The following is a 10,387-nucleotide window of genomic DNA, read 5'->3' as shown; positions in this document are numbered from 1 at the left end:
CAGCATGATTTCTCCTTCCAGCTTGAGTCAATGCGTCTGCAATGGGAGACTTTGACAATGAAACAATGTTGGCTTCATTTTCTCGTTCACAATAAAATCTGTATCGCACACTGAGTTGAATTGGAGAAACGACCATGGGAAAAAGAAGGCGGAATATGTGGTTATTTGAGGGTTTCAAGTATTTTATTGTAAAAAAAGATGTTTAAGTGCAAGATATATAAAATGATCTGTTTTGGGTGCCACCATGTAAAAATTATTTTTTGTTTATATAAGAAGATCGAGAAATGTTCATGTTAATAATGTAGATTTATATTAAAAAAAAAATGACGAAGAGGCGGACTTGTCCTGTAAACATGTGTCTAGAATTTTAATGTGAAAATTCTTTGAGGCTAGCAAGAGTTAACCCTCAATCTTTACTCATTTGTTGCAAATTTGATAAAGTGGATGACAGAGAATTGTGCCTAATGCATTAGCATGAATGCCATTTCATGGTTACATCAAGGGTTTCCCAAATTTACAATCACATCATATTAATAATGCCAATTGTTTATGTGCTAGAACATTCATAATAAAAAAACATAGTTTTTCATCGCCTTAATGATATGAAAAATTCTCCCATGTACATAGATAAAATAAAGCTAAATATAGTTTATTAAAGATGCCAAAACTTAAGAAAATAATACAAAAATTATAGAGTTTGATCTTATTAAATATTCTATTTATCTGTATTTTTTATTACAAATGAAGTGAATGAATTCCATGATTAAAGTAGGGAGGGCATTAAGATGTTTGAGATATAGTTAGAAATGTATTGATTGTTTATTCAATCATCTTCCTTTTAGAAGGGAGCAATATGAACCAGGCACTCCAATCAAAGTAATTGTTGACAATAATGTAATTTAATGTTGGTATAGATGACATGCATCAAACTTATTATAAATAATGAGCATCAGGAATAACGACGACTAGAGCCATTGATATTATTAGAGATGACTTGCATACAAATTACTTTTGATCGTGTATCCTAATCTTATTTGTGAAAATATGCATTGAATTTGATAAACGATAGGCATTGACATGCACCAACATTATTGTGAATGACCTATATTGACTTTGGTCGTAATGATAAGCATTTTTGTTGACCTCAATTTCATGTGTTTGACTTAATAATAATATGTATCTGTTTCCGTTCGTTTTTATCTTTTTTATTTTAAAAGGAGTCGTCAGCTTGTCAATCGTTGTATACTTCTCTTATTCGAATAAATATCCCTCCCGAATCAAATGAGTGATTCGAAGATGAGAGAAACCAAATAAGAAGGGACACACGACAAAGAGACAAAAAAGAGAAAAAGTAAAATGTGGAGAGTCTACGTGCGATAATCCTCACAAGGATAGGTCAAGAATGTCCGCCCAAACATACGAGACACGAGCTTCTGCTCCTGGTTCCCTCCACTTGATTTCCGCGTCAAACACCTCAAAACTCGTGCTCGTACCTTATTTCTGCTGCAGGACTCTCCTAGACTCTAAAAGTAAATAGAGAAAATAAAAAGTCTCAATTCTGCATGAAAACAAGTGTCAACGGAAAATCTCACATACAAATAATGTATTATGAGTCATGTCTTATAGGTGAGGGAGCTAAGTAGCACCTGCAAACAAAAATGTCAGAAATCATCACATGTTCCCCCATAGTGATACCTGTGTGTGTGCATAAATAAGCATCACTCCCTGCAGAAGAACACCCTAACACACTACCATACATATGCAACATGCAGTCACACCACATGCACAATGCAAAAGAAAGATGTCTGGCTAGGGCAACCAATTCAGCAGAGAACAATAACCAGACATCAAAAAGTCTGTCTAGCATTCTAAATCCTAGCATAGCACACCATCTGACGAAAAGTGTGTCAACCTAGTATCTAAGTGCGGGGGTAAGTCTGGGTATAATATGACTTTGACGGGGTCGTCATGCCAGCCCCATCCTAAAGATCTGAAGAATTTAAAGGGTGTCACGAAGAGCGGAGACACAAGTTATATCTACAATCATACTCATGTCAATCCCGATGACTTAACTCGCATTGCTCGTCGGGATCAACCTAGCAAACAATGCTCCTTAAGACATTGCGACCAACACAGGGTTACTCTCCTAACGAGTAGGATAAGCCGTCAAGGAATGGACAAAAAGACAATCATGCAGAAAACTCACATTGTGACTGCTCGACCGAAGCACAAGACAATCACAACGGGCGCCCAAAAGATGAGTATGTCGAGTATGCCGAGGGGGCAGTGATCCAGAGATGGGCATGCAGTGACGACAACGACCCACACAAATGGACATGCCGTGACGACAGCGACCCACACAAATGGATATGCCGAGGAGGTAGTGACCTGAAGGTGGGCATGCCGTGACGGTAGTGGGCCGTACAAGTGAGTATGTCAGGGAGGTAGTGACCTAGAGATGAGCATGTCATGACAGCAACGACTCGCACAAATGGGTATACTAGGGAGGCAGTGACCCAAAAATGGGCATACTATGACGGCAGCGACCCAAACAAATGGGTATACCAAGGAGGCACTGACCCAAAGGTGGGCATGCCGTGACGACAACGACCCGAACAAATGAGTATGCTAATGAGGCTGTGACCCAAGGATGGGCATATTGTAGCGGAAGTGGCATGAACAAATGGGTATGCCGAGGAAGCAGTGGCCCGAAGGTAGGCATGTCGTGACGGCAGTGGCCTAAACAAATGAGTATTCCAATGAGGCAGTGACCTGAGGATGGGCATACCGTAGCGGCAGTGGCCCCTGCAGATGAGTATGCCGAAGAGGCAGTGACCCAGAGATGGGCATGTCGTGACGGCAGCAACCCAACCCACACAAATGGGTATGCTGGGGAGGCAGTGACCCAAAAATGGGCATGTCGTGACGGCAGCGACCCACACAAAGGGGTATGCCGAGGAGACAGTGTGACCTGAAGGTGGGCATGTCGTGACGGCAGTGACCCGTGTAAGTGAGTATGTCGGGGAGGCAGTACCTAGAGATAGACATGTCGTGACGACAATGGCCCGAAGGTGGGCATGCCGTGACGATAATGACCCAAACAAATGAGTATGTTAATGAGGGTGTGACCCGAGGATGTGCATACTGTAGCGGCAGTGGCTTGAACAAATGGGTATGCCTAGGAAGCAGTGGCCCAAAGGTAGACATGTTGTGACGGTAGCGACCTAAACAAATGAGTATTCCAATGAGGCAGTGACCTGAGGATGGGCATATTGTAGCGACAGTGGCCTGTACAGATGAGTATGCCGAGGAGACAGTGACCCATAGATGGGCATGCCGTGATGGAAGTGGCCTGACAGATGGGTATGTCGATGAGGTAGTGACCCGAAGATGGGCATGTCGTGATGGCAATGGCATGAACAAAAGTTCAATGCAAACAAGTGATGGTGCTCATCAAAACGGACAAACAGACACATACACACAAACATACAATATGATCATGCACAACATGCAATACGAAAATAGACAACATGCAATAACATGCAAATGATCAGTCGATTGAGTCGTGGTGACAGATCGAGCCAAAGAGGCAGGTCAACTAGGCCGAGGAGGTCAGTCAAATCAAAGTGGTTGGTCAACAAAGTCAGAATGGCCGGTCTAACCAAAGTGATCGGTTAATCGGGCTAAGGCAGTCGATCGAACCGAAGTGCTCAAATGATCATGCATATGACATGCAATACAATTCACACAAAAAGGATATGAAATGATCTATGCACATGCAACGAAGCCCAACCGCTCGACGACATGTCAAACTTATCCTAACGACCTCTCATAGGTACCTAGGGGCGACGCACTTGGATCTGCGACATTGCCGCCTCCAACTTTGGCGTGACAATGTGGAGGGTTTCCCCCTTCAATTTCTCGTAGGAGAAACTCTCCACCGGTCGTAGGGCGGACTAGCTACAAAGCTTTTTCTGCTCTACGAACATCGACGATCTTATAGGACAGACTAGCTACAAAGTTTTTCTCGTCCTTTAAGATTGAACTAATCCTTCCAATGAAGATTAGGAACGCCAAAATCGTGGGAAATTGGGATTTCAAGTCGATGGGATAAAGATCTAAGACTCACAACAAATGAGAGACACTCAAATCTACGAGGGTGTTTGACCACACATGGGAAGTCATAACCTAAATGCTAGCTCTAAGTAAACCAACGATCAATCACATAGGTACGTCGTCGCGCCGGTGCACGCATTCCGTGTGGGCGATCGAACCCACACGCCTAGACACCACTAAAACCTAGGGTCAGCCAGGAGTTGAGAAATTTCACCACCGTGACGGTTGTGGACGCGTTCTCTTTGCTTGCTCCAAGCTCACCGACGTTCAATCCTTCAATCCATGCTCCCGTTCAATCCATGCTCCAGCGTGTCTCATAAAACGTGCACATGATAATAAAAAAACCCAATGAGGTACTCAAAGTAATAAAAAACAAATGATTTTGACATATAAAAACATAACCAAAATATACTTTCACGAGGGAGGTTGCTCGATGACGGCAAAGAAGGGGAACCTACGAGGTAAAAGACGGCCTCGCCTCCTCGAACAGCACAACGCTTGCTGTTTGATGACTTCGAAGTGCTCCAGTGAAGTATCCGGCCGCCGGGAAGGTAAGATGACGAGGTGGAGGAGTTAGCTCGCTGGCGGTGCAGACCGGAAGTGAAGGAAACGTGAAGGAGAGCCCCAAGTCCAACATCCTCCTCGCTGATTTTCTTCAGCGTAAATATGACGCCGGGGAGGCAAAAGGCCTGCGAAGAGGAAGAGGAAGCCCGAGGTGGCCGACAAAGAGGAAGAATAAACCGATGAGGGAGGAGCTCGGGCGGAGGAGGACGCTGGTGTAAGGGAGGAGTCTAGCCACAAGCTTCGCCAACGAAGAGGAAGATCCAGCAAGGACAAGAATATGCCAGCGAGGAGCTTACCGACAAGGGAGCCGGCTGGCTACAAGAGCTTTAGGGAGGAAATCCAGGGAGAGCTTAACTTCTTCTTGCGAGATAGAAGGAGGGGAGCTTGCCGGCGGCAGGAGGGACGGCACAGCTCGTCGCCGGCGACGAGGGGAGCTGGCCGGCTAGCTGGTTTTCACATGAAATCGAGAGGGAAAGCGGGAAAGGCGTCAGTTTCGTGCACTCCAAGAGAGAGATTCGCAGATGATCCCGATGACCAGTCCAGTTCACATGCTCTTTTTGTAGAGAGATAGAATATGACATAATATTATAATTTTATTTATTTATTTATTCTCCTTCTTAACTGCATAGGATGAAGCATGCACATGAGTTTTAAATAGGGATAATAGGATAATTTTTTTATTTTATTTTTGATGATGTGATGAGGGAGAGAGAGAGAGAGCTGATAGGATAGGCTGGACAGAGAGCTTCCTTTTTTAATTCTTAGAGCAAACATGCATGAGTTTTAAAGGGTATAATAATAATAATAATAATATTAAATTAATAATAACAATAACTATTATTTAATTCTTACGCATTTTTCGCCGAATACGCCATCGCGGTAAAATGAGGGTTCTCTCTAGGTAAAATCGACGTTCCAGACGTGTCGATACGGTCCGTTTCGTCGTCTGTGGTTGTTCGGACCACTTTTTTAACGATCGAACTAAAAAATGATAATTTGCGCATTTTCAGCTCGCCTGTAAAGTCGTGGCGAGATTGAAGCCCTCCGTAAATGAAATCGATGTCCTGGACACACTCGCGTGGTCCGTTTTAACTTTCGAGGTCATCTAGACACAACTTCACTGGAAATCGGGGCAATTTGAGCCAATTTCTTGAGCAACATGACACATGCGATCTGCTAGCCCAACCAAAACCACCCGACAAGTGACATGCTGACCGGCCTTTGCCTAAGCGAGAGCTAGAGTCTAGCGAAATGACTTGGGCAATGTGCCCCTCAACACACGCCGAGAGGTCTCAAACGGATGTCTCGGGCTACGGGAAGTAGATATGCATGAAGTGTTATCTCGATTCGCTCATGTGAACATCTCACACACGAGACATCAAAAACTGATGCCAACAATATCGATGTTATTATCAATGATACACTTCATCCTCATTAGCAATAATAGGTGTTGGGTTTGTGACAAATGACTGTTAATCTTTATTGGCGACAACATACAACATGCATTTATGTTATCATCAATGACCTACATTGAAATTATTGGTAACAAGCATTAATGTTGATGTTAATGGTATGTGACATATTTGTTGGCAATGGTGTACATTAACATTGATGTTATTAATGTGAATCAACCATAACAACGATAACTTGCATCAAAGTTAATGTTTATGTTTAGTATTGATTTTTTGACGATAGTGTGCACCTGAGTTAGTGAAAACATTATGCATCAACTTTACAAGCAATGACAATCAATTGTGTTGTTGCCAATATTATGCATCGACTTTTGTTTTAATAACATGCACTAGCATTGGTATTAATGACACAAATTAGCTGCGTTGGTTATGACGTACATTGGTGTTGATGATATTGACATGCATCAATCACATTGACAATGACTGTCATCTTTCATAATTATCAGAGTTAATTACCAAACATAGCTCGCACAAACTCTCACTTCAAATTTAGAATGCTGGCCAATTTATAAATTTTTATGTGATATAGAGATTATTACCAATTGTTTGTTTAATAAAATAGAATGATATCATTTAACAACTTAATTTTTAAATATGATTTCTTGGCTGTAGCAATCAAATAAGTGTTTGTTGCCTTATAACCATGTCATAAAATGAGATGACTTAAGTCAGTTTGATAATTTGCTATTGAGCATCAATGAGCATGACTTCGTTAACCCTATATATTTAGAAATAAATTAATCCAACTTAAAATAATTAAAATTAATAACTAAAGCATAAAATTATTTAAAATTTAAGTCAGACTTCCTTGTGTCAAACAAATTTTTATTTTTATTGAATATATTTCTCAAATATTAATAGATTTATTATAGTAATTATTTGAATTAAAATTAGTTTTTTTCTTTTCTATAATAATTAGTGTATACACAATTATAGACATAAATTTTTTTTTACTTATTTTCATTAATCGAGCCCACCTACTGAAGTGATTGAATCGAGCCCATCAATCAAAGTGACTGGATCGTGGCTGATTCAAAGTTTATCTGATGAAATTATTGTATCAATTCCTCTCAAAATAGATGACCTAATCAACTGTACGAGGACAACTATCGGAGAAGATTATCATGATTGGTCATAATATTAATCGATCAATCATTATAAGTGCCATCTAAGATTTACAACTCTGTATTTTCATCCAGACATCATGTATGAGTGTTGCACCAACACCGCCTGACACCCAAATCACACTATTTGTAAAAAATATTCTAAATATCATATTCGATTTACAAAATTAATTTTGAAATCGATAAGCGGAAACGAGATAGGAACATACATACCTCCAGCCATAACTTAAACGAACAGAGTCGACACTCACAACTCACACGACAAATTTTCTGTTATAGATCTTCTAAGCTTTTCTCACTCACAACCCGATGGTGCAAATAAAATGAAGAGGAGCAAGCTTAGGAACCAAAACAACAAACATCACATCTAATTTATAGTACTCTGCCCATCACAGAGTTCAATGGATGTGACCACATTATGGAATGTTACTAAATTCATGTGTTGAACTTAGACACTATATGAACCACATTCTGAAAATTATTTCTCTTAAAAACACCAAAGAATTCCAACGGTTATTGAAATAAATTTGAGAATTTCAATGGGTATTGAAATTAATTTGGGAATTCCAAAGGGTATTGAAATTAATTTGGGAATTCCAAAGGGTATTGAAATTAATTTGGGAATTCCAAAGGGTATTGAAATTAATTTGGGAATTCCAAAGGGTATTGAAATTAATTTGGGAATTCCAAAGGGTATTGAAATTAATTTGGAATTCCAAAGGGTATTGAAATTAAAATAGAGTTTTAATTAATTTGGGAATTCTAAAGAAAAAATCCCAACATTCTCCCACTTGGTTCATATAGTTCAACACATATCATATAGAGAAACAAAATATATGAATCATGGCGATAGGTCCTCTTATAGTGAGTATTATCTTCCATGTATTACACTATATCAAGTCTCTCAACACTATCCCATACAACTTAATGAATAAACCATATGTTTATTCCAAAGTCCAAACCGAATGAGATTTCTCAAAATAAACGAATGAATAAATATGTGCACAAAACCATATGAGAAATCATCAACTGAATTAAGAGTTTCAATAAATATTCGTACAATGTAAATCACATTATGGAACCAAGTCCCATTCGTACTACGTGATCCTTAAAATTCTTTGGTGGCATGCCTTTAGTCAAAGGATCCGCAATCATCAACTCAGTGCTAACGTGTTCAATGACCACTTTCTTTTCCTTAACACGTTCTCTTATGGAGTATTTGATGTCGATGTGTTTACTTCGACTTCCATTCTTATTGTCCTTAGTCATAAATACTGCAGCTAAGTTGTCACAATACAAATTTAATGGCCTTGAAATAGAGTCCACGACTCTAAGCCCAGATATGAAACTCTTCAACCATACACCATGCGAGGTAGCCTCAAAACAGGATACGAACTCAGCTTCCATAGTGGAAGTAGCAGTCAAGGTCTGCTTAGCACTTCTCCAAGATACAGCTCCACCAGCTAGCATGAAAATATAACCAGATGTTGATTTTCTTGAGTCAATGCAGCCAGCGTAGTCTGAATCGGAGTAGCCAATCACCTCCAAATTATCAATTTGTTTGTACATGAGCATGTAGTCCTTTGTACCTTGAAGATATCTCATTACTTTCTTTGCAGCCTTCCAGTGGTCTATACCTGGATTACTCTGATATCTTCCCAACATTCCAACAACAAATGCTATGTCAGGTCTGGTACAAACCAGAGCATACATAAGGCTTCCAACAGCTGAAGCATATGGAATGTTCTTCATGTGTTCCCGTTCAAAATTATTTTTCGGGCATTGACTCAAATCGAATCTATCACCCTTCACAATAGGTGCTATACTCGGTGAACAATTCTTCATATGAAATCTCTCTAAAACTTTATTGATATAGGTTTCTTGAGACAAACCCAAAATACATCGAGATCTGTCCCTATGGATCTTAATGCCAATGACATAAGATGCTTCATCCATATCCTTCATATCAAAGTTCTTGGAGAGGAATTGTTTCACTTCATAAAGTAAACCCCTATCATTGGTTGCAAGTAAAATATCATCCACATACAGTACAAGAAAACAAATTTTACTCCCACTAACCTTCTGGTATAAACATTGATCCATGACGTTCTCTTCAAAACCAAATGAAGTAATAACTTCATGAAATTTCAAATACCACTGACGGGAGGCTTGTTTCAAACCGTATATGGATTTATTTAGCTTGCAAACCAAGTGCTCACCATCACTAGAGGAGAATCCTTCTGGTTGTTTCATGTAAACCTCTTCCTCTAGATCACCATTAAGAAATGCCGTTTTCACATCCATTTGATGTAACTCAAAATCAAAATGAGCTACCAACGCCATAATTACTCGGAGAGAATCCTTTTTAGATACAGGAGAAAATGTTTCCGTATAGTCAATTCCCTCCCTCTGAGTGAACCCTTTGGCAACGAGTCTTGCCTTATGTCTCTCAATGTTACCTTGTGAGTCTTTCTTTGTTTTGAAAACCCATTTACATCCAATGGCTTTTACACCATTAGGCAACTCAACGAGATCCCAGACTCGATTTGATGCCATAGAATCCATCTCATCTCTCATGGCATTATGCCACAAGTCTGATTCCTTAGAACTCATGGCTTGTGAAAACGTTTCAGGATCATTTTCGGCTCCAATGTGGTAGTCTGTTTCTTGAAGATACACAACATAATCACTAGATATAGCTGATTTTCTTTCTCTAGTAGACCTTCTAAACGTTGTTTCAACATTCTCCTCAAGAGCATGTTGTTCAACTGGTTGTACAACAATATCTTGTTGTTCCTTATTTACAAGTTGATCTACTTGATCATTATTAATAGTTTGTGGAACTTCAACAATTGGCTGTCTAACACCTGTTTGTCCTTGAGGGGTGTGGATAACAATCAATCTGTCACTTGACCTAGAGGGTTGAGCTTCACAATGATCCTTTTCCAAAACAATATCCCAAAATTGATCACTCCCACTGATCAAGTCATACTCAAGAAATTTTGCATTTCTTGATTCCACAATCCTAGTGTTATGAGACGGACAATAGAATCTATACCCTTTAGACCTTTCAGCATATCCAATAAAATACCCACTAATGGTCCTTGGGTC

Source organism: Phalaenopsis equestris, unplaced genomic scaffold, assembly GCF_001263595.1.
Source record: "Phalaenopsis equestris unplaced genomic scaffold, ASM126359v1 Scaffold000113, whole genome shotgun sequence".
In the NCBI taxonomy this organism is placed as follows: Eukaryota; Viridiplantae; Streptophyta; class Magnoliopsida; order Asparagales; family Orchidaceae; genus Phalaenopsis; species Phalaenopsis equestris.
Note: the sequence above shows the minus strand (reverse complement) of the source record.